At 43.0% G+C, this 24,925-nt stretch overlaps 1 protein-coding gene across 2 annotated transcripts in view; it reads left to right on the top strand.

Annotated features, from left to right (window-relative positions):
- LOC147111767 (PC3-like endoprotease variant B) overlaps positions 1-24,925 on the top strand; it is a 780,400-nt gene that overhangs the window by 99,744 nt on the left and 655,731 nt on the right. The gene's annotated exons all lie outside the window — the stretch shown is intronic.

The following is a 24,925-nucleotide window of genomic DNA, read 5'->3' on the forward strand; positions in this document are numbered from 1 at the left end:
ATTACTACACCCAACGTACAGCGAGTACCTAAGAGATGTTCCTTCATTAACAGTTGAAGGTGTGAAAGTGAGACAATTGGAGCTTGATATTTAGAACAAATCAGTCTATTATCAGCATGCAAAGTTAACTTCAGCTCCACATGCTCCGAATTTACTGTCTGCTCAGAAAAGAAATGACCATTATAAATCCTCGACAGTTTGTAAATCGAGGTACTGTAATTGCAATGGACCCTATTGCGGACATCTTGACTTAGTCATTTTTTTTTAGCCTTGTTTTAATTTAATGTTTCTTGCCCATTGTTTTACATTTTTTCCTTTTAAATATACATTTAATCTCTTAAAGCTATGGGGCAACATTTCCACAGTGGTTCTCCCAATCTCCTGCCATAGCTCCAGCAGAAGATTGGTGGAAATCCCAGAAAAACAGTGGCCCGTATATTCTGATGCCTACTGTTTTGTATGGGCTGTGTACACACCCGTAGGGACATCGGAAATACCGGTTTCAGGCATGCCAAGCGCATGCGATGAAAACCGGTATTTCCGATCTGTCAAGAATGCTCTTGACAGATCGGACGCCTGCCCTGGAGAAGGGTCTCTGCGGGCGGATAGTTCCGCCTTCTGGAGAACTTCTGCCCGCAGAAAACCCTTAGAAATCTTACGCCTGGTAAAAGCAGGTATAAGGCCTGCTTTTATCAGCATAAGAGTTGAAAAAAGTAAAAAAAAAAAAAAAATTCACTCATTTATAATTTAAAAATACTTTTAGAAAAGGTAAGTTTATTTTTAGCCCCGTCAAAAACTTTAATTATTTTTTTCAAAAAATTAAATTTTTGTTTAAAATATTTAATTTATTGTAATTTCAACTCATTTTAAAAACATGATTTTTTAAACAAATTTGTTTAATGTTTCACCGTGTTTTTGGGGTGATCTCCATTCATATATTTGACAGGTCTATCTGTCAAGTGTATGAAGGGAGATTCCCTTCTCCTATTGGCTCCCCATGGCCCACGTGATCCTAGGGATGCTTGCATACCACATGCGCCTCTGGGATACGTGGGCCCTGCGCATTTCGAGTTTGGAGAGGCCCAGGAATGGAAGTATACGCACCTCGGGAACCCTCAGGTAAGTCCGTAGATTTTTCCAGATTGGAGGCCTCCACATTCAGGAAGCCGCTGATCGGAAAATATGTGCCAGTGCAAATGGCTGTTCACGCCATTTTGCCACTATTTCCGTCGATCTTCCGCTGAAGTTATGATGGGAGACTGGGCAAACCCCGTGGAAGTTTTACCGCTATATTTCAAGAGCTTGCATCTTTGATTTTGGGAAGACTTGCTGGTAGCAAAACTTTACATTTTATATACATTTCCTCCTGTCCATTCTTTCAAAATAAACACAGCTTTATATATTTTATTGATATTTAATGAATTGTTATGGGAATGTTTGGAGTATTTTGAGTTCAAATAATGATATTTCTCCATGTTTCCTTGGAAATTGTAAATTTGTTACCTTGGTGATGGCAATGATGATTAGTTGATTAGTAGATGAAAAGTTTTATATAGACCAACAAGACCCTTTGCCTGGACCTGGTTTGCAAATAGGGAATATCAGCCAGGATTCAGACTCTTATACGTACATACGAATTAGGAGCAGGAGTAGACCACTCGACCCCTCGAGCCTGCTCCGCCATTCACTAAGATCATGGCTGATCTGATTACTCCACATTCCCGCCCACCCCCGATAACCTTGCTTAGTGACCTTTGTGTGCATATGGACATTGAGTGAGGACTGGATCTGACTTTCCTGTGATAGTGGCCACAGTATAGATTCATACCTGGGGAATAGCCAGTTCAGACCGGATACTACAGACTTGCAAGTATCTGACTTCAGAAGAAGCGAGGTCAGAGAAAAACATTCCTTCAAAGTGTTTAGTATGCACTCGTTTGAATATAACTGCAGCTTTTATTATTTAGCATGGTCAAGTTCATGAATTTCAGCTACAATTGAATGAGTTGGATTAAATCTTCAGTTCCGTATGTGTTTTTTCTGTAAGTTGTCAGTTAAATTTCCATTGATCAACTAATAAAATACCATTAATGACCAAGAAAAATATTTCTGCATTTTAGAATATTTGCATTATTCTACACTTCCAAACCGTTTAGATATACAAAGTGTTTTTTTTATCATGGTTTTCTCCCCCTTCCCTCCCGCAGATTTTTAGGGTTGTAGTTTCATGTTCCTGGTCACCTGGCAACACATCCCCCAAGTGGTTCCGAGTGTTCGCTTTGGCTAGTGTTAGCACTTCCACACCTGAGCCAGAGGGTTATGGGTTCCAGCCTCATTCCAGGACTTGAACACGTTATCTAGGCTGACACTTCCCTGCAGTACTGAGGGGGCTGGGGAATTCTCCCTAGTCGTTCATTTGATTGATATTTGTGGGACCTTGCTGTGCGTGTTTCCTGACCATCAGTGACTACTCTGAAGGTAATTAATTGATTGTAAAGCACTTTGGGACGTGAAAGGTACTATATAAATGCAAGCTCTTGTGTGTGAGCCTAGCGAGTATTGGCACACTATTTGTGCAGGACATCAGGAGAAAGAATTGCAGGGATATGGGGAAAGTGGGGGAGTGGGACTAACTGGATTGCTCTTTGAAAGAGCAGGCGCAGACTCGATGGGCCGAATGGCCTCCTTCTGTGCTGTACTATTCGATGATTATGTGTTTGTTTGGCTATGTACTCGGTTTTATGTCTGAACTTTTGTTAAAAGTCCAGGATACCCATTAGGGATGATGTGCCGAGTTGTTGGTAGGTAGAAGGCATGTGTTGGAGAGGGGGTCCTTTAATCTGGGAGCAGTGGGAGGGTGGTTTTCAGATTTGTGAACACTGGGATAGTGGGGTTTGGGAGTATTAGGCAGCAGAGTTTCTGGGTGTTCTCTCTCTTGTGAGTCCATTATCCTCCTGTCCTCCTTAAACCTCTTCCTCCATATAAACTCTCCTACTCATACTCATGACCTCCTTCTCACCTTGCAATCTCCCACAGCCTCTGTATTCCCATGATCCTGATCACTGGCAAGCCTATCTCTGACCACTACATTGTGCCTTCCCTCACCATATCCTAACTTCTATCCCTACCCTCTTCCAACCACCTTCTGCATCCATCCTTGGGAAAAATTCTCCCCCAAGTTTATTTACAACTGCAGTTTCAAACTTCCAACTGCTTAGCCTTTGGCCTTCCATTCATCATGATACTCCTGCAGACATTGATTTTCTCAATCACTCCCTCATTTCCACCTGCACCTTTACTTTCTCCCATCCCGGTTGTTCCCCCTGGTATGGCACCCATTTTCACTCCCTCAAGCCCAAGGGGCAGAGTCTTGTGCATATATAGTGCACAGCTGGTTTAGGCATCTATCACCAGATCTGGCTGGACCACATCAAGCACTACTGGGCCCCAATTCCCTTGGCCAAAACTATACATTACTCCAGGATCATCCTGGAGAGTAAAGATACTGCTGGCTTCTTTTCTCCACTGCCATCTCCTTAAACTCCTCTCTGCTGCTCCCTCTAGGCTCACCTCCAACAACTGCAAGGATCTCATGGACTTCTTTGTCATTAAGGTTGGGACCATCCGTTCTGCTGTCATTTTTGCTTCCCCCTTCCCCTAGCCCACAAAACCAAACCTCTCTTCAGGCTTTCTCCTGCCCTAGGCCTGAATTGGCATTTGTCTCTAGCTTCTTCCTCTTCTCCCCTCATGCCCTCTCTCAGTTCACCACCTGCTCCCTTGACTCCCAAACAGCTGACCACCGAACTTCCCAAACCCCAGCCAGCTGATATTGTAAATGTTTCCTTCTTCACAGGTATTGGCCCTCTCCCTTTCAAAACGGCCATCATAATACACCTCTCCAAAAAAAAAGCCAATGTTGGCCCTCTATCTACCGCCACATCTCAAATCTCCCTTTCCTCTCCAAAGTTCTTGAACCTGTTATTGTCCCCCAAATTTGTGCCAATCTTTGCAACAACACCTTATTTGAACCTCTCCAATGAGGTTTCCACCTCCTCCCACAGCACCTCTGACTCTGCCTCAGTCATAGAAAAGCTGGTCTTTGAGTGCAACTGGATTTTGATAGTATTGTTGGATATAATTTGATAACTGCTTTGGGAATCCTGAAAATCAAGGGAAATTGTTGCATCCAAAATTGAATGAAATGGCTGGTACAGGAGGACAGTTGAAGAAATATCAAGGTCGACTTTTGAAGAATAAGTGTATTTCCACAACCTTACTCTAATGTAATTTCTCATCAGGTGGGACAGATGGCAAGTATGTAGCATGTCATAAGTACAGAAAATGCATTGTGAAGATATCAACACCCATATGCCTATTCACCAAAGGAGACAGCAAAAAATAGACTTGTAGAAAAATGGTGCGACAAGTCATTATTGAACCATCCAAATTTCTTTAGACAGCTCCAGTATTAAATGTGGTGAAGAAAGATGAAAGTTATTGGTTCTCTATGAACAACAGATGCTTGAGTGAGTTTACAGTCAGATGCATTTTTGATAACAAACATTCAAGACATTCTACGTGGATTAAGTGGAGCAAAAAATTTTCACACCTTAGACTTTTGTAGTGGATACTGACAGATTGAGCTTGAAAATAAGGTGCAAGCCATGTTTATCACTCACAATAGATTGCACTTAAATGAATGATGTATTTTGGCTGAGAAGATGTTGTTATGTTCCATCTAATGAATTTGATGCTTAAAAGCATAAAATAGCAGAAATGCATCACTTATTGAGATTTCATTGACATATAATACATATATTTTGAGTAATATTTGAGGGAATAGATGGTATATAGGAACAATTAAAGAAACATGATATGGCTACACCAAGCTGAAATAGAGTAATTGGATCATCTAATACTTTCAGAAAAAATTACACAATCTACTGAGAGTTAGCTAACATGGATCAGAGTGTAACAAGTTTGCAAATATTCCCCCATTGTGCAACTGGTAGGGAACATTTATTGAAAAAACAATACATTCCCATGCCATGTCAAAAAGTGTATCAAATGGAATACACAAATATAAACAGATTCAAGATTCTGAAAGAGGAGCTCCAAGTGCCATTCATCTCAGCCATCAAAATTGCAACTAATTTGCTAATGGATATAATTGATATTGGTCAAGGAAGAATATTATATCAACAGCTTGCATTTATGTAGATGTCAGCTGTGGCTCAGTGGTAGCAGTCTTGCCTCTGAGTCACAAGGTTGTTGATTTAGTTCAGTTGTTCCATTCCAAAGACTTGAGCACAAAATCTAGGCTGGCCCTCCAGTGCAGTACTGAGGGAGTGTTGCTGTCTTTTGGATGAGACATTAAACCGCGGCAGAGAGGACCAATGTGTTTTCATGTGATAGGATGGGTAGTGGTTTGAGGCAATTTCCCTTTAGTGGAAAGTGAGGGCGAAAGAGGTCAGGCTGTGGTGTCAAATGTGGAATGAGTTACACAAAAGAGAAAACATCAGAGAGATTTGTGTTCTGATGCCCCTTGCATCAGTAACTAAGGATTCCTGAGTGCTGTTCATTATGATGGTCTGCTCCATGTAGTTCTAGTTCCAACTGAGCAAGGACCTCCTCACCAGTCAGGAGAAATCAAAGACAAGGTAGCATGCAATAACTCAGCACAAGCACCAATACTGTGAAACATCCCAAGGTGCTTTGCAAATTGGGGTGAAGGGTCAGAAATCAAATATGGAGCAAGAATTGGGATAAGAATTAGGGGAAGTGACTGAAGGTATCATTGAAAATGTAGGATAGCTGATATGAATACAACATAGCTCACCATAGTAGAAATGAGACACCATGGATGAATAAAGGCATAAGGTAAAAATTGAGATTAAGGAAAGAGGCATACAAAATTTGGAAGTATAGTGAACAGCGAGGAGTTTAGTGATAGACTTCAGGAGGTTATAGACAGGCTGGTGGAATGGGTGGACACATGGCAGATGAAATTTAATGCAGAAAAGTGCAAAGTGGTACATTTTGGTAGGAAGAACGAGAAGAGGCAATATAAACTAAAGGGTACTGTTGTGTCTCCTTGTGTTCTTATTACTATGTAATACAGACACTTTTAACTCATTTAGTTTATGACTTTCACTCAGTTGTATTCTTGCTTTTATGATGTTGCTGCCGCATGGTGCGGAGTGATACAAGATGTCCGACCTTGCACTGCCACTGCATTTCACAGTGTGCCGCATAGCAATATAAATACACTAACCAAAGTAGTTCCATATAACAATGTAACAAGTAGTTCCATTTAACGATGTAATATAACGATGTAACAGGTACAATTCTAAAGGGGGTGCATGAACAGCGACACCTGGGGGTATATGTGCACAAATCATTGAAGGTGGCAGAGCAGGTTGAGAAAGTACTTACAAAAAGCATATGGGATCCTGAGCTTCATAAAGGCATAGAGTACAAAAGCAAGGAAGTTATGATGAACCTTTATAAAACATTGGTTTGGCCTCAACTGGAGTATTGTGTCCAATTCTGGGCACCACACTATAGGAAGGATGTGAAGACTTTAGAGAGGGGGCAGAAAAGATTTACAAGAATGGTTCCAGGGATGAGGGACTTCAGTTACGTGGATAGCCTGGAGAAGCTGGGGTTGTTCTTCTTAGAGCAGAGAAGGTTGAGAAGAGATTTGATAGTGATTTGCAGAAGAACCAAATGCGACATGAGGAAAACCCTTTTTTACACAGCGAGTGGTTATGATCTGGAATGCACGGTCTGAAAGGGTGGTGGAGGCAGATACAATAGTGGCTTTCAAAAGGAAATTGGAATAGTACCTGAAGGGGGAAAAAAATGCAGGGCTACAGGGAAAGGGCAGGGGAGTGGGACTAGCTGAAGTGCTCTTGCAGAGAGCCAGTACAGGCTCAACAGGCCAGATGGCCTCCTTCTGTGCTTTCACCATTCTATGATTCTATACCCTAAGTACATGGACAGCAGAGGAGAGCATGACAAGAGACAATACGAAGAGATTAGGAGAGAAGTAAAAAAAAAATTAGAAAGGCAAAAAAGATCTATGAAATTAAATTACCAAGGAACATAAAACAAAATAGTACAATATTTTATAGGCACATAAATAAAAAAGGAAAGTCGGGGTGGGAATAGGGCTACTAAGGGATGGACAGGATAATATCACAGGAAGTAATAGAGAGATGGCAGAAATATTAAACAATTACTTTGCTTCAGTATTTATCAGGGAGATAGAACAGGTGGACAAGACATGATGAGATTAGAACTGAGATAACTGCATTTAAAATAAAAAGAGGAGAAATATTAAACAAACTAATCAAACTCAAAGAGGATAAAACCCCTGGTCCGGACGGATTACATCCGCACATTTTAAAAGAATCTAGGGAAGAGATAGCAAAGGCACTACTATACATATTTAATAATTTGTTAGAACAAGGTGTAGTGCGAGAGGACTGGTGGATAGCTAACGTATTACCTATATTTAAGGGGGTTAGGACATGTCCAGGGAACTATAGACCAGCCAGCTTAACCGGTGGTAGGAAAAATTATGAAATCCCTAATAAAGGAGAAAATAGAAGACCACCTAGAAATGAAAAATATAATAATGAATAGTCAGCATGGATTTCAAAAGGGAAAGTCTTGCTTGACCAACCTCATTGAATTTTTTGAAGAGGTAACAGAGAGAGTAGACAAGAATAATGCAGTAGATGTAATTTATCTAGATTTTCAAAAGGCCTTTGATGAGGTACCACATAATAGACTAATGAATAAGGTCAGAGAATGCGGAGTCAGGGGACAAGTAGCAGAATGGATAGGCTAGCTGGCTTCAAGACAGAAATCAGAGAGTAAGGGTAAAGGGTAGCAGAGTGGCAGAAGATGGGAAGCAAACTTAGCACTAGGATTTATTTCTAGAGGGATCGAATTGAACAATAGAGAAATTATGCTAAACTTGTATCGAACCTTGGTTAGACCACACTTGTTGTACTGCATACAATTCTGGTCACCACATTGTAAAAGGATATAAAGGTACTGGAGAGGATGATACCAGAAATTCGAGGGTATACCTATCAGGAAAGGATAGGTATTGCATATGGATTGAAAAGAGAAAGCTGAGGGGTAACCTAATAGAGGTCTTTAAAATTATGACGGGTTTTGATAACATAGATACGGAGAGAGTGTTTCCACTTGTGGGGAAGAGCAAAACTAGAGGCCATCAATATAAGATAGTCACCAAGAAATCAAATAGGGAATTCAGAAGGAACTTCTTTACCCAGAGAGTAGTGAGAATGTGGAACTCACTACCACAGGGAGTGGTTGAAGTGAATAGTATAGATGCATTTAAGGGGAGACTAGATAAGCATATGAGGGAGAAGGGAATAGAGGGTTATGCTGATAGAGTTAGATGAAGAAAGACGAGAGGAGGCTGGAGTGAAGCATAAATGCCAGCATGGACTGGTTGGGCCGAATGGCCTGTTTCTGTGCTGTATATCCTATGTAATCCTATGTAAAATAATATTATTAGAGGCAACCTCCAATAAAGCAGCAGATCATAGGTGAGGTTTTGCTCAGGATATATCTCCAAAAGTGAAAATGTTCTCTGACAAGTTAGCTTAGATGGGAATAGACCATATGCAATCAATAGGATAGTTTCTCCAGTTAACTGTTATCCTTTTGATCCAACCTCTGCAGAAACCAATACCATATGTCATGTAGACAATGCTAAGCTTTGTCGCAGTGGGCTAAAATCAAATCCCACTGTGACAGAGGAGGAAAAATTATCTTTGTTTTGGATCAGTGCAAACAATAGTTTACATTGGAATTTCCTCTGATTCACAGAATTGATGGAGATACAAGAAACCATCCAGCATAAGCACACAGACAATACCCTTGGGCAGAATACTAAACTTTCCAACAAGGGAAAAACATGCCAGGACTGATTTCTTTGGTTTGAAAGCAGTGTTTGATGGAGGCAATGGCCTAGAAAATTTGACCCAGTTTCATTGTTTTTGGGGGCTAAAACAGGGTTAAAAATGACTAATTTCAGCCTCTATGTCCATATTGACTTTGGGCAATATTCAGGTGTCCCGGGCAGCTGCCTTAAACTGGCGTTGGGTATCTTGCATATGCTAATGAGCTGTCTAATGCCTGTTTAAGCACTCCTCTAGTCAAATTGGTCAGTACTGAGTGAAGAATGCATCAGGTATACTCACTCAGGTTTTCCAGCGATTGCTGTGGCCTAACCAGCAGCCGCCAATGAAAAGGTAAGTTTTCATTGTACCTTCACTTAGATCCAGAAGGCGCAGTAGTACTCCTACTGGCACCACAGCACTTTTGAGGGCCACTGCTGGCCGGCGATTGCCTTCCTCCCCACGACCTACCTGAGGTTTGCTCTCGGCGAGCAAGCGGTCCCAATTGGTCTGATTGGTATCTGCAGCTTGCCGAAAATATGCTGATGAGGCCCAAGGCCTAATGTCGGGTGAGCTTCGAGCCATCAGCTTCTGGCACACGCTCACAGTGTGCCGTCAATTCTGCACCCAAAAACGGGCCTAACTGAATAAATGTGTAAAGTGGTTTAAATACACTACATCTGTAATAGTAAATTGAATGTAAGCTCATGATTCATTGATACTCTGCTGAAACATCAACACTTGAAAGAAAACTGGCATGAGAGTTTCATTATCAGAAAGGGTAAATATTTTTAGTACAAATAATGTTTAGGATCTATTTACACTTTTTAAATTCAAAATCGCTTAATTCAAATTATCTGATAATTCAGTTTTTTAGCAGAGGAAAGAACTTTGAATTATTAGGAACAGGTTGTCATGCCTTAGCATGTCAAGAGGTTGCAAGATTACAAAGTATTGTCATTGGCCCAGATATTCTGATCCCTATGGGTGGGTACACGCTGTGTACCCACCCGTAGGGACATCAGAAATGCCGGTTTCAGGCATGCACAGCGCATGCGATGAAAACCGGCATTTCCAATCTGTCAAAAATGGTCTTGACAGATCCTCTGGCTGCCCTGGAGAAGGCCTGCTTTTACCAGGATAAGAGTTGAAAAAAGTAAAAAAAAAAAAAAAAAAATTTAAATTTTTGTTTAAAATATTTAATTTATTGTAATTTCAAGTCATTTTAAAAATGTGATTTTTAAAAAAAAATGTATTTAAAGTTTTACTATGTTTTTGGGGTGATCTCCATTCATATATTTGACAGGTCTTCCTGTCAAGTGTATAAAGGGAGATTCCCTTCTTTGATTAGCTCCCCATGGCCCACGTGATCCAAGGGACGCTGCGAACTGCCTGTGCCTCTGGGATACGTGGGTCCTGCGCACTTGGAGTTTGGAGAGGCCCAGGGTCGGAAGTATGTGCGTCCCGGGAGCCCTCAGGTAAGGGGATAGATTTTTCCAGATCTATCCGCACGCGGGAGGCCTGCGATCAGAAAATACGGACCATTATAGATAAGGAAGACCATTTACTGCATCTTAGTTAATCCACCCAGTAAGATCCTAAAGTTAATCCATTTCAGCATCCAGTTGTTTCTTAAATGAATTCAGAGTTTTTGACACTACTGCATTTGGAAGTTTATTTTATACCATGATCAGCCTTTGTGTAAAGGAGAATTTCCTAAATTTACCCTTTATTACAGTAGTTTAAATCCATGTATCCTTGTGCCACTTATAAACTTAAAGTAATATTCCAGGTTTACCTTTTCAATTTACTTCAACTATCTTATCTACCTCCCAAAAGATCATCACTCAGACGCCTCCTTTCCAGGCTGAAAAGTCCAATTTTCTCCAGTCTTTCCTTCTAATTCAGACCTTTGACACTAGGGATCAGCCTTGTGGCTTTTCTTACAGCATTTGTTGCTGCTTGAGTTTCTTTGCATTTTTTCATCACATTTATTGTTGGTTTTGCTTGTGGTACACCTGAGAACTCATTTTTAATGTGGAAGCAAGTCATCCTCGGTTCCGAGGGACTGCCTAAGAGAGAAGAGACCCTTTTTGTAATTTTTGGCATTTATTTGCAGCTCCCTATTTTCCATCCATGAATTGTTCCCAGCTATAATGTCAGTTGTCACAGCCACAGTTCTGAAGGTGGACATCCTACTGAGCATATTTGCTGGTTATGGAGGAAGAAGAGGATCTGAGAAAGCATGAGGAACGATGCCTTAAAGGCTGTGCTGGTCTTGCCATACTGACCCCTACTCAGCCACCCATATGTATAGACCAAGGTGCACCTGTCTCAGGAGATTTGCCTTTGTTGGCTACTATTCACTTGGGAGCTGTGGAGCAAACCTGCAAACAAGTTGTAGGACTGTGACTGTCACGGTGGCCACTGCCTTGAACTTCCAAGTAACAGCAGTGCAGTGATCCATAATATAGGTGACAAATGCTTTGTTTTCCAGGGCTAGCTGCTTCATTACTTTCCTCCCGGAAAGCAGCCAGCAGCATGACCATGAACACTGCACTTTTACTGTGCACTGGTTTCCCCAAAGTATGGGACATTATCAATGGCATGCCCCCAGGCTCAGGATCCTGCTCCTCTCCTATCACCACCATTGCACTTCCTCACTGGTATACTGTGACTCACCTGATGTTATGTCCTCAAGGTCACTAACTGCGGCCTCCAGCATGGGTATACCTGTGCTGTTGCTTGTTGAGAGGGATGCAGGGCCCTGTGTGGTGCTGCTTTGGTTTGATTTACTGGCAGTGCTAGGAGGCTGCTTTTCTGAGCTTACAATAACAGAAGAGGAACAACTATTAAAATGCTGGATGCAGATATCCATTTAAAAGGCCAATCAGGGGAGGGATGATGGGCATCAATAGTAATGGTGCAGAGCACTCCATCTGCTGCCAGCAAAATTGCCAATTTCAACAAAACATTTTTCTAACCTGTGCTTTACTGTACCAAAAAGGCATCGGAGTCCTAATGATGTCATAAGATCCCAATTTGCATGGCATAATAAGGCTCTGACGGGAGTGCAGGTCACCTAAATCAAAGCCCACTCAAAAATGGCAGCAGGCAAGCCTGGGGTAGGAAGTCTACGCTAAGTTTTTTAAATAAATTTAGTCTCATTGCTGACCCATTTCAGCTGAAAAATGGAGCTGAAGAGAAACCAAAATCGTCCATTTTCATCAAGCATGCTTTGCCCACCTACCTTGTGTGTGGTATTATTGGGGAAGGATGGTACCTGGGAGCATTTGGGGTAATGAGGAAAAGGACTCCAGGGAGGATCTGCGGACTGGGCACATTCATGAGCTTGGGAGTCTGGGAGAACTAATGGGTTCTAGGAAATTATACAGTGAAAATACTGGGTTACAAACCAAACTGCAATTACATGCTGATAGCTGTTGTTTACTCATTTGAGCACACAATACTTAGTAACAGGTGGTTTAAGTAACATGAAAATGTAAAGTGTATTACAATAGTGCGGAATATAACATGCCTCACTCAACATGACCTGTCATGTCCTCACATTTCAGTGCAGTTTTACCATAATACTTGAATAATTCTATTGTTTGAAGCCCCAAGTTCTTTGTTGCCAACTGGCTGTTTCTAACATGTTGCAAGTCATTGTTATTTAGGAGTCACTTCCACAGGAAAAAAAGTTCAAAGCTAAAGGACAAACTTTTCCTGTAGCATGGTTTCCCTAGATGGTTTAGTAAAAAGCAAAGGGTCTTTCAAAATTAACCTTGTAGATGAGCTTGGAGGACCTGCATGGACGTTACTGGGCACTGAAGTATTGTATGCGCAGAGGCCTAAAAAATATCAAAAGGAATGCCAGCTCCAGAAATAGAGCGAAGGTCAGGCCTTGGGCCTCTGAGAGAACAAAACCTATCGGACAGAGCTCCAAAAGGAAACTGTCAACAGGCAATTTATCAATAAGTTAAAATATTGTTTTATGAATTATTTCTTTTTGTGTGTTTTTTTAGATATTTTATTTTTAAATGTATATGGTTAGCATTCAGTCAAAGAAATTAGAATAAATTGAGTGGGCAGCGATCTTCACTGTATACTACATGTAACAAAGTCGTCACCCATATATAAAGAAGAGGTTTACAATTTTGTTATACATAGCCCACAGAGGAAATCTTCACCCTTGGTTGGTTGCTATGGGGAAAAAAAATGGACAGTTTGGTTGGATTACGAGTTGTTGCTTCCTCATTTGTAACTGTAGCTTCTGCTACTTGTCTGGTAGCTTTTACCTTCTAGTTTAGAATCCAATATTTGAGCAAATCAACATGTTGGTGATTACTCAAGCCAATTAGAATGATAAAGAAAGAGTTGATTTGTATAGCATCTTTCATGACCTTGGGGCATCCCAAAGCACTTTAAAGCCAATTAAGTACTTTTTGAAGTGTAGCTACTGCTGTAATATCTGAGTGTGATGGATCTGGAACCTAGTGATATATATATTCTGCGTACTTTTAAAACTCAAGCTTGGCATCACTGTTCCAAAACTTTTTCACTTACCTCATCTTCTCTCCTCTTTTCAATGTTAATGGTGTTTTGCTCTATGGGCCTTATCCATTTACTTAGGTTTCTCAACAAATAAAAACGAGGTCCATTTGTAATTGAAATATATTGTATGTGAAGATGGATTATGCCAAGGTTGTTCTGGGCATTCACATGAAAACAATGTGGGAAGGATGATTTATCTTTATGAATTAGTAATAATGAATCATCATTCACAAATATTGGATAAACAGAGTAGATTAATACCTGCTGCTGGATGAAACATGCATTTAAAAAGCACATGAGTTCTTGCCATCATGAAGCTCCCATCATCAGGTAAAGGCATATGTGTATTCTTGAAAGCTTGTGCGCGCTAACTATCATGTTGATTGGTCCAGTAAAGATATCAGAATAAATTGTCTGTGTGTTATATAATCAACATGTGACTGTGTTCTGACCAATATTTAAAATTAAATACTAGATGGTATATTTTCCTTCATTCACTAATATGATCAAAAAAAAGTGATGTTAAGTACAAAATTGACTATACTTTTATACTTGCACTGAAGTTTTGATTCGCATTGGTAATTAAAGAAAAATATAAAGCTGTTGTAAAGAGACCTATTTCTTAAATGGAAAACAGCAATGTTACTAATGTTCACTTATGTTTAAAATCCAGTTATTCTGGACTGGTACAGCGAGGAGCCAATGAATATAAATTACAAAATGTAAAATTGTTATGTTATAAGTGCAATTATTCTTGTCTCAAAATAAAGATTCTCTTGACAAACTATTACACATTCTAACTGTACCACTGTAAACCTAAATATACAAACAAAAATGTGATCACCAGAGAACTTCAGTTTTAAATATTTAATCTTCTCTTTTAGTAATTAAACAATAAGTTAGACCTCCTAATGGCTTTCCATGTGTTCATCACAGCTACCTGCGTGAGTTTGCAGTAATTAAGCAATCTGAAGCACTGACTGACCCGGTGAGATAGCTATTACATAGTGCGGGTGTCCTTGAAACGTCGTCTTCATCACACATTCTCTTTTCTTCATCTCACTGAAAGCTGGTGTCAGCACTATTTTGGATCATTCTGTACAAGAGCATTTATTGAAATCTTGTAAGGGGATGTTGCTGCAATGAGCAGAGAGGCCAGCCAGCAAAAAATAAAGTCGCCTACGCGGGTTTTTGCACCACAAAAAAAAAAGATTTTTTTGGGACTTTTTCTTAAGGTCAAAATGTGATTAGCATCTGAATAGACACACAAGTTGAGCTACCCTAGAGATTGTTATGGCCAAATCCATGTCATTTAATGTCAGCAGCCATCAAAATTGTGATAAAATTAATAGAACTCCGAGTGATTGATAACCCAGCTCATCTGCCATTCTACTAGAAAACTCCCAGTGGTCCAACAGTGAGAAACAATGCTTAGATCATTTCTGAAAGGAGCCCATTTGAAAGATGTGCCTGTGTGCTTTAATTAGTTCCTGAAATTTGTGACAGCCTTCTCCTACAAAAATACATGATTTGTTTACTAATGCACGCAGAAATGATGAACATTTCAGCTGTAACGAGCGATAAGTGGGCCGTGGATTCATTTTTTTTTCCAATCACAAATCTGAGTTAGGGAGAAAACTTCCTGTGGTTTTTGTATTCATGCACACTAGAAAACTACAGGTGCTCATCCGACTGGCAAATGACCTTTGAGTCCAGGTATATTTGCTTCACAATAATTGTGTGAAAAATACCAAATTTGCATACCATAGTTATTAATGGTTGTTTATTCAGTAAAAAAAATAGAATGGTCTTAGGATGACAGACTGACAAGTAGCACAGGAGCACTTTAAAGTCTGCGTGAGTTAATATTCAGTCGCTTTATTATAATTGCATATAATTAAACAATAATGAATGGGAGGGTTTGTGATTATTGCAGTTTGTGCTTTGCCGACATCTATTTTGGCACTAGATAAAGTGCTGTCATCAGTTTCAAGTTCATCAGAACACACGCATGCCCAAGGAATGAATAAAATACATGTCTGTAAAAGTTGAAAATGGTACTTCTTTCCACCAACTCTGCCTCCCCACTGAATAAGGCTTCTTGCTTAGCAAGGCTCTCGGATTCTTAAAGGTTAACAGACTATTGGAAATGTTTGATTCTTTACAACATCAGGGTGCCCTTCACAGTGCAACAGTGGAAAATCATTTCTGCAAGCTCAGGCCATCACTTCAGAGAACACGTATGGTGTAGATGACAAGTGACACATCTTGGGAAGGGGTTAAATTACTGAAGTACTCCAATACTTCTGCAATCAGCCTTTAAGGACCAAAGGATAAATTTAGGTGAAACTATGATTTACATCACAAAGGTAGAAGTTATATAGTATGAAGCTGAATCACAGAGAGACTACATCCTCAAGTGTTCTCACACCACTTGCTGGAATACCAAATGCCTTCAGATCAGTAACTTCACACACAACTCGTACTACACATTTTGTAATGTCTGAAACTGAAACTGATGACATTGATACAAAATGTTTATCTAACTGGTCTGAAAGACACCTTTTGTTGTATGTTTGTTATAATTTTTTCTCCTGTGGACAGTTAAACAATTTTACCTTTTTCTGTATTTTTATACACCAGATATAAGTGGCATCAGTATTATGTTTCAGTTTTGTACCTGAGATGAAATCAGTTTTTGCACTTAGGCTGATTCTGTGAAATATCTAAGCTAATTAATCTGTCTGCACTTGATTCACATTCAGTAGGCCAGTGAGTCTAATGGGAAGCCTCATCATGTAAATAGGTCAGTTGTTGAACGGGTGTCAGTTATTAATCCAAATACTTCAAATCCCAAAACAAATTTGACCATAGCACATGCCTTTGTCATAATTAAAAATCAATGTCTAACCCTGACTGCTGTTTGAATTCACTAGTCAATAAAGTATTACACACTACCATGCACATTTTATAAATCTTGAGAAATAAATGAAATTAGTTGTATTCAGATTATCTTAAATGCAAAGAAAGTGCCAATATATATCCTACTGAATAAATGAACAGATACACCATATGGTTAATACAATTAATGTCATGCTGAGCATTTTGAGTTAAACATTTATTGAAACCTGTCAGAAAACAAAGTATAACATCTAAGGCACCAGCCATGTCCAGTTGCCGACCCAATACAAGCAACGTCTTATGTTTTAATATAAAACGTGCACACAGCCTACTCTTTACAAAATATCTCCTCTGATCATGTGGTAGCTTCTGCAATTAGTAATACGTCTCTGTGAACACAGAAAACTAATTTTTACAGCATTTGGGCAAAGGAGAAGAGAGCAAATGCTCAATACCTATAATGCTAGGTAATCAGAACCTACTCCAGCCCGACAACCCTCCAAGATATCTACGCTCCTCCAATTCTGGCCTCTTGAGCAACCCTGAGTTTAATCACACCATCATTGGTGGCCGTGCCAAGCCCCTAAGTGTTGGAATTCCCTCCCTAAATCTCTCCGCCTCTCTACCGCTCTCTCCTTTAAGATGCTCCTTAAAACCTACCTCCTTGACCATCTGCCCTAATATCTCTATGTAGCTCGGTGTCAAATTTTGTTTGATAACACTCCTGTGGAATGCCTTGGGACATTTTACTATGTTAAAGGTGCTATATAAATACAAGTTGTTGTTGTTTTCCTTAATGGGGTTGATTTGATAAATGGGGCAATTTGATCTCTAACCACATTCTCTCAATTATGGCTTTCAACTGTATTTCTAAATCATAAGTATCTTCAGCATTCTAATACCCTGTGTACAATGCTGGGTGGAATCATTGGAAGAGGTTACTTGTGCGAATACCTTAAGTGAAAGATTTAATTATCTTTAAACATTCTAAAGCTTTGGGGGGAAAAATTCGGTTGCTTTGCGCCTCCCATTAGCGCCCTAAGGGCGCTAACGGGGGCACAAAGCAACTAGCGCCCAGGCGCGGTGCCATCAACGCCTCCCGCGGAATTCAGTGGGAGGTTAGCGACGGAGGTAACCGGTAGCGCCCCGCAGCCGGCAATGACGTCCTCGCCATGCACGGCGCCCCGGCCGCGATCTTTGGTAACGCCCCCTGACTCACCACCGGACGCTATGTCCAACGGGGTCAGGGGGACTTGCTGCGGCCGGGGAGGCTCTATTTAAAGCCAAGGTGCCGGGTGGCCATTTTTGTTGCTGGCCGCCTGCCTTCACTCCCGTCCCCGGCCTCCTGACCCGCCCTCCCCGCGGAGTGCCAGCAGTGCTCCATGAGCCCGGCACTTCTCTTGAGTGCCAGGCTCTTTTGCCGGCACTCCCGATCCCCGGGGGCTCAGCTGGGCCCCGGGCCGCACTTTGCAAGGCCCCTCCCCTTTAAGGGGGGAGGAAGGCCTCCAGTACGGCGGCACATAGCGCCGCGATATTCCCTCGCAGCGCCCCAAGAGGAAGGCGGGGTGCTTCTAATATTGCCCTGCTTCCCTCTTGGGGCGCTACCACTCAATTTCCATCACGGGGGCGCTAATTTTTCCGGGGTGCTAAAGGTAGCGCCCCATCAAAGTTATTGGCCCCGATTTTCCTGGAGCCATCAGGCGGGGTTTCAGGCGGGCGGGGGCTGAAAATCGCAGAAATAGGGGGTCGCGACCCCCCCGCCCGATCCCCTGCCCCGCCTGACTTTCGCCCCGGTGTTTCAGCGCGACCCGAATCAGTCCCGCCCGCAGAAGGCAGGACTGGTCGGCGGGAGCCTAATGAGCAATAATTGGCATCTGTAATCCTATTTTAAGGGGCCCTTGCAATTTTCAGCCTTTCCCCACGCTAAACACGCCTGGTGAGAACACCGCTGATGAAACCTGGTGTGAACAAAGTTGGCTTGCTTGCTTTCAGCTGCAGGTCAATCAGGAAAGAAGAGATTTAATCAGACAGCATTTGTAGGTTGCAGGATCTTGTTGTTTCAGGCTTGGGGCAACTTGTTCAAGGCGTAGGCACAGCTGTGGAAGGTTGGAGCCTCACACATTTCTCCAGTGTGAGCTCCTGTGAAGCACCGCTCGGCACCCTCACTCAGCGCTTCCTCAACGGAGGCATCTACCAGAAGTATGGGAGGCCTTTTTTCCCTTCCCTTCATGCCATTAGAGGATCTCCAGCAGCAGAGGCGTCAGCAGCAGAACCAGGAGCAGCAGGATGAGCAGCAGGAGCACCAGGCTGCTGCTCACTCACCTGAAGCTGCACAGGCCAGAAGGGGCCAGCGCTTGTAAGTGGCTTGAGAGCACCTTGCTGCGCATCAGGGGACCATGGGGACCCGTATCTGCACTGGCAGTCCTACTCAGAAGGACTTCCATGAAGGTCTGGTTTCTCTGTTCAATAGATACCCATCGCTCCTCAAGAGATGTCATTCTATAATGAACACTCACCATGTTTTCCATACCTTGGCGACTTATCTCCTCCATGGAGGGTGCCAACCTTTGCATGGTGATGCGTTCATGCGCCAATGACTACGCAAAGGCTCAGCTCATCCTCGCTATGGACTCCTCCATTTGCGCCATACTCGCAGCGACCCTGGAGACAAAACCTGCCAGAGACTCCTGCATCTGTGCATGGAGATCCATCACCTCTTCTCTTGCGGATGGCCCCAGAGGCAGAGGGTCGACATGCAGCTGAGCTGAGCTGGCAGAGTCCTGCGCCCTCCGACGAGGACTCTCCACTGCTGTCCCTGTCTCCACAATCTGCTGATGCTCACTTGTGAGCTGTGAAACATCAGGTGACAACACTACTCTATGTCCCGAAGGTCCCCCCGAGGTGAGTGTCTGCGCTGGTGCTGGGTGCGCATACTTCTGCTGACACTGCGCCCTCAGAGGTTGGAGCTTCCTCTGAGGAGTCTGGCTGTACAACCTCTTCCTCCTCCAAAGTGGGGATGGGGGCTCTGATTGGTACTGTGGGGGAGTAAAGGAAGGAGTTAGAGATGTAATGCCAAGTTTCTTCTGGTGACTCCCAGGGAGTTGACATCTGCTGATACCTGCATCCATGCAGCCTTAGTCTCAGTGGGAGGCCTCTTCCTCCCTGACCTAGGGAAGAGGACCTCCCTGTGGGCCCTAACCCCATCCAATAATGCCTGCAGAGAAGCCTCGTTGAATTTGGAGGCAGCTTGGGGTCTGGCACTGGCCACAGCTACTGCAGGCTCCCCTGCCATCCTGTATGGTTCGTTTGGAAGCCTTCAGAGGATGCAGTGCTTGCTGTGGACCTTGAGAGCACCACGAATGATGACATCATACTGTGGGGCTTTCTGACTGGAAATGGACACTTAGCAAGGGTGCCCACACGCTGGAAATTAATTGGCCAATTGAGGGAAAATTGCGTGCAGCTGGCTGACCCATTTAGATTCGGGTCGGAACCCGACATTCGGGGAACCCGACAATTTCCCGCACCTTCGGGAAAATCGGGGCCATAACCTCAAAGGGGGCGCGACTCAATTTTTAGCCCCTGGTGTTTCCTCAACATCATTCGTATTTGTGGGGAGTTTTGCACTGCACTGCATTACATTTCAAACTCGCAACTCAAGCAAGTTCATTGTAGCTCGAAAAAGACTTGCAGATAAGTTTTGGAGAAATTCTCATTGTTGTGTAATAGTTATGCTCCAGGTGTACTGAAAAATTGTAAGTTGATACAAATGTCATGTGGTGAAATGACGTGTTGATTCGAATTTGCTGTCAATCCTGCAGCAAACAAAAAAATTCATTAAGGTATTGAAGTTCAATAGCTAACTTAATAAGATATGAGTATATCATGCTGGATTCTGTTAATGACAATATATTAATTTCTGTTATGGAAAGGAGATAGCGTGTACAGTTATTATTACTGGGAGAGGGAGCAGCTGCCATTAACTTCATTCTGGTTAGTTTCCCTGCTCTAGTTCCTAAGCAGCCCAGGTTAAAGTGCCGCATTTTCCTTTCTGTGCAGATTTTGGTGCAGAGAAGATGCATTTATCACAATTGCACGACATACATCAATGGCCCGTATTTTCTGATCGCAGGTCTCCCGTGGGCAGAGGACTGCAATCTGGAAAAATCTACGCCTTTACCTGAGGGCTCCTGGGACACACACGCTTGCGCTCCTGGGCCTTGCCAAACTGCAAGTACGCAGGGCTCACATAACCCAGGGGCGCATGTAGTTCGCAGCGTCCCTCGGATCACGTGGGTCATGGGGAGCCAATCACAGAAGGGAATCTCCCTTCATACACTTGACAGGAAGACCTGTCAAATATATGAATGGAGATCACCCCAAAAACATAGTAAAACTTTAAATAAATAAAAAAAAACACATTTTTAAAATGACTTGAAATTACAATAAGTTAAGTATTTTAAACAAAGATTTAAATTTTTGAAAAAAATAATTAAAGTTTTTTACGGGGCTAAAAATTAACTTACTTTTTTAAAAGTAATTTTAAATGATAAATCAGTGAAATTTTTTTTAAAACTTTTTTTCCAATTCTTATCCTAGTAAAAACAGGCCTAACGCCTGCTTTTACCAGGCGTAAGAATTGTAAGGGATTTCTGTGGGTGGAGGGTCTCCAAAAAGTGGAACTCTCCGCCCACAGAGGCCCTTCTCTAGGGCAGCTGCAGGATCTGTCAATGGCATTCTTGGCAGATCAGAAATGCCGGTTTTCAGCGCATGCGCAGTGCATGCCTGAAACCGGCATTTCCGATGTCCCTACGGGTGGGTACACAGCGCGTACCCACCCATAGGGAACGGAATATCTGGGCCATTATAGTTTAACGTACATTGAGGCACTCCTGATTGCTCAAATGCTGCATGGATAATATTCAAAATATCCACCAATTTTGTCTACAAAACATGAATAATGTGCCATCTATTTGACCTGGAGCTGAGCTTCTGACCCCATATTTTCTCCATCACAAAGATCGTCTACTTCCATCTCCATAGCATTGCCTCTCTTAGCCCCTGCCTCAGCCTGTTTGCTGCCAAAACCCTCATCCATGTTTTATCACCTCCAGATTCGACTATTCCAATGCTCTCCTAGCCAGCCTTCCAACCTCCACCCTCCATTAACCCACCCAAAGTCCTGTTCATCCATCACCCCTGTACTCGCTGACTTACATTTACCCCCCCCGTCCCCCAATGCCTCCAATTTAAAATGATCATCCTCGTATTTAACGCCCTCCATGGCCTCACCTCTCACTATCTCTGTAGTGTATGTAACCTGTACCACCTTAAGAGGATACCTTAAGGTGATGGACTACTTTTTGATGGCTCCTGTACATTGTAGTACCGGTGGTGACCACACCGGTATATAAACCCCGCGGAGCAAAGTGTATCCCAGTTCAGCCCTGACCCTCAATCACTAAAGACCTGTTTAATTATTTCTGTAGTCTGTGTCCTGTTATTCAGCATAACTACATTTGAAAACACAGACTCAACAGTGGCGACGAGTCTGATCTTACCTAGCGGCAGTTGAATCAAAGGAAGCTTCGTCCTCTGAAACGGGCGTCGAACAAGGACATCCACCCTCAACATCCTGCTGGGCACGGCATCGCACGGGAGGCCATCGGGAACCCGGGTTGGTTTCTGGCCATGAAGTCAAACATCGGTGAACATCCCTTCGACGACAGCGGCGGGTAAGCCCGATCGAGCGGCACGGGGGGGAAGTCGGCCGAGTTGTCAGTAAGAGAAGGGGAGGGAAACGACGAAAAGGGCGGAGAACACGACCGCAGCCGGTGTCAGGGGCCGGACTGCAATCGGGGCAGAGATGCGCAGCAGCCAGAAAAGCGTTTATGACCACAAGGACCGCGGGAGTGGCAGGGAACAAGAGCAGCAGCGTAGGGGAAAATAAAGGACCACTGGGAGGCGTGAACGGCAACAGCCCGGGAATCACCATTTTGAGTCGGCGGGGGAAGAAGACAAGCGCGGGAAAAGCTGCCAAGCACGGGAAGCCGCCATTTTGAAAAAAATAATAATAATAAAATAAAATAATAATCATATCCGAAGGAAAGGAAACTCAACAAGGATGCCAAAAACAGGTAACATCACTGCTTTTGATAATGATGTGGAAGATTGGGCCACTTATGTGGAACGCATCGAAGTTTACTGTACAACGAATGAGGTACCGGAGGATAAGAAAGCACTAACCCTATTAAACTCGATGGGTGCGAAGACGTACGGGTTAATAAGGAACCTTGTAACACCAGATAAACTGGTAGGGAAGAGTTTTGCGGATATTGTTACTATCCTGCAAGAGCATTTAAATCCCACGCCACTGCTGATAGCGGAACGATTTAAATTCTACAAAAGAATTCAACTTAAAGAAGAAAGCAACGCTGAATTCCTAACCAAACTGCGCAAGTTATCAAAGTACTGTCAGTTCGGTACAGGACTAGCAGACGCACTGAGAGATAAGTTTGTGTGTGGGCTCCTAAGGGAAGGAACCCAGAAGCGACTACTAGAGGAAAAGGACCTTACGCTGGACAAAGCTTTCAGCAATGCAGCATCGCACGAGGCAGCAGCACGAGGCGCTGCAGAGATACAGCAAAGGCCATTGGAATTCAGCACCAATGAAATGGCATTGGGCGCAGTAAAGTGCTATCGTTGCGGGAGGACAACGCATGACCAGAACCAGTGCTGGTTCAAAGATAAAGAATGCAGGCAATGTGGCAAACTTGGTCAAATAGCGAGAGTATGCCGGTCAGGAAAGAAGACCAGCAGCAAAAAGTCGCCGCAGGAGAAGTACAAAAAAGTACACAAGGTGACAGAGAACAGTTCGGATGAACAGAAGATGGATTCAGACTCCAGCAGTAAGGAACTGGGTTGTCTAAAAATACATAATGTGGGTAACACAGCAGACCACCAGACTATCTGGGTTATGCTTCGGATAGCAGGAGTCCAAGTGAAGATGGAATTGGACGGCATTAACGGTCATGAATAAGCAAGATTACAAAAGGTTATTCTCGCACATTCCCCTGAGGGATACGGAGATTGTATTGAAAACATACACGGGGCAAATAGTATACCCCAAAGGAAAGATAAAAGTAAATGTGGTCTACAATGGTAAAGAAAGTCAGAAAATTGACTTGTATGTGTTACCTGATGGCGGTCCGACACTACTGGGACGGGAATGGATCCGGAGAATAAATGTGGACTGGCATTCCATACAAGCACTGACTGTAGATGCCTGTAAGGAGGACGACGTCAAACCTAAAGACTGTCCAAAATATTAGACGATGCTAAGGAGGTGTTCCAACAGGGACTGGGAACACTGAAAGGAATTACGGCAAACATCAAAGTTGAAGAACATACAAACCCAAAATTTTTCAAAGCCAGACCGGTACCTTATGCAATACGACCTGCTGTGGAAGCAGAGCTGGAAGGGCTAGAACGTTCAGGGGTACTGTCCAAGGTGGACTGGAGCGAGTGGGCCACACCCATTGTTCCTGTCATGAAGCGTTCGTTGAACAACAAGCCGGGGGAACCTGGGAAGGTTCGCATCTGTGGCGATTTCAAGATCACTGTTAATCCGATTCTTCACACGGTGCAATATCCGCTTCCGCGGATTGAAGATATCTTCGCTTCGCTGTCTGGCGGGAAACACTTCACCAAGATAGACCTGGCGCAGGCGTACCTACAGATGGAAGTTGATGAAGCGTCACGCCAGCATCTCACGATCAACACACAAGGGCTTATATCGGTATAATAGACTGGTTTTTGGAGTGGCATCGGCTCCAGCGATTTGGCAAAGGGCCATGGAGCAGGTATTGCAGGGAATCCCAGGCACACAATGCTACCTGGATGACATCCTGATTACAGGAGATGACGATAAGGATCACCTCGCGAATTTGGAGCAGGTGCTCATCAGATTGAAAGAATATGGGCTCAGAGTTAATCGCCAGAAATGTGAGTTCTTTCAAAAGCGAATCTCGTACTGCGGCCATGTCGTTGACCAGGAGGGGCTCCATAAGTCACCTGACAAGATCGAAGCTGTTGTGAAAGCTCCTGCACCGGAAAATGTATCCCAGTTGAGGTCGTTCCTTGGGTTGGTTAACTATTACCACAAGTTTCTTCCAAATTTATCCACGGTGTTACAGCTGCTAAACACTCTTTTGCAAATGGGAATACCATGGAAGTGGAGCGATGGTTGTAAGCGGGCTTTTCAAAAGAGCAAGGCACTGATCACCTCTAAGGAAGTGCTGGCTCACTTTAACCCAACGCTGCCTATTCGCGTAGCTTGTGATGCTTCTCCATATGGTATCGGGGCAGTGCTCTCACATAAGTTTCCAAATGGCTCGGAAAGGCCGGTCGCGTTCGCATCCAGATCATTGACCTCCGCTGAGCGCAACTATGCTCAGATAGATAGGGAGGCTCTCAGCCTCGTGTGGGGAGTTAAGAAATTTAACCATTACCTGCAAGGCCAAAAG

The sequence above is a fragment of the Somniosus microcephalus genome, chromosome 10 (genome assembly GCF_052327205.1).
Source record: "Somniosus microcephalus isolate GS21.2 chromosome 10, FLI_Smic_1.0, whole genome shotgun sequence".
In the NCBI taxonomy this organism is placed as follows: domain Eukaryota; kingdom Metazoa; phylum Chordata; class Chondrichthyes; order Squaliformes; family Somniosidae; genus Somniosus; species Somniosus microcephalus.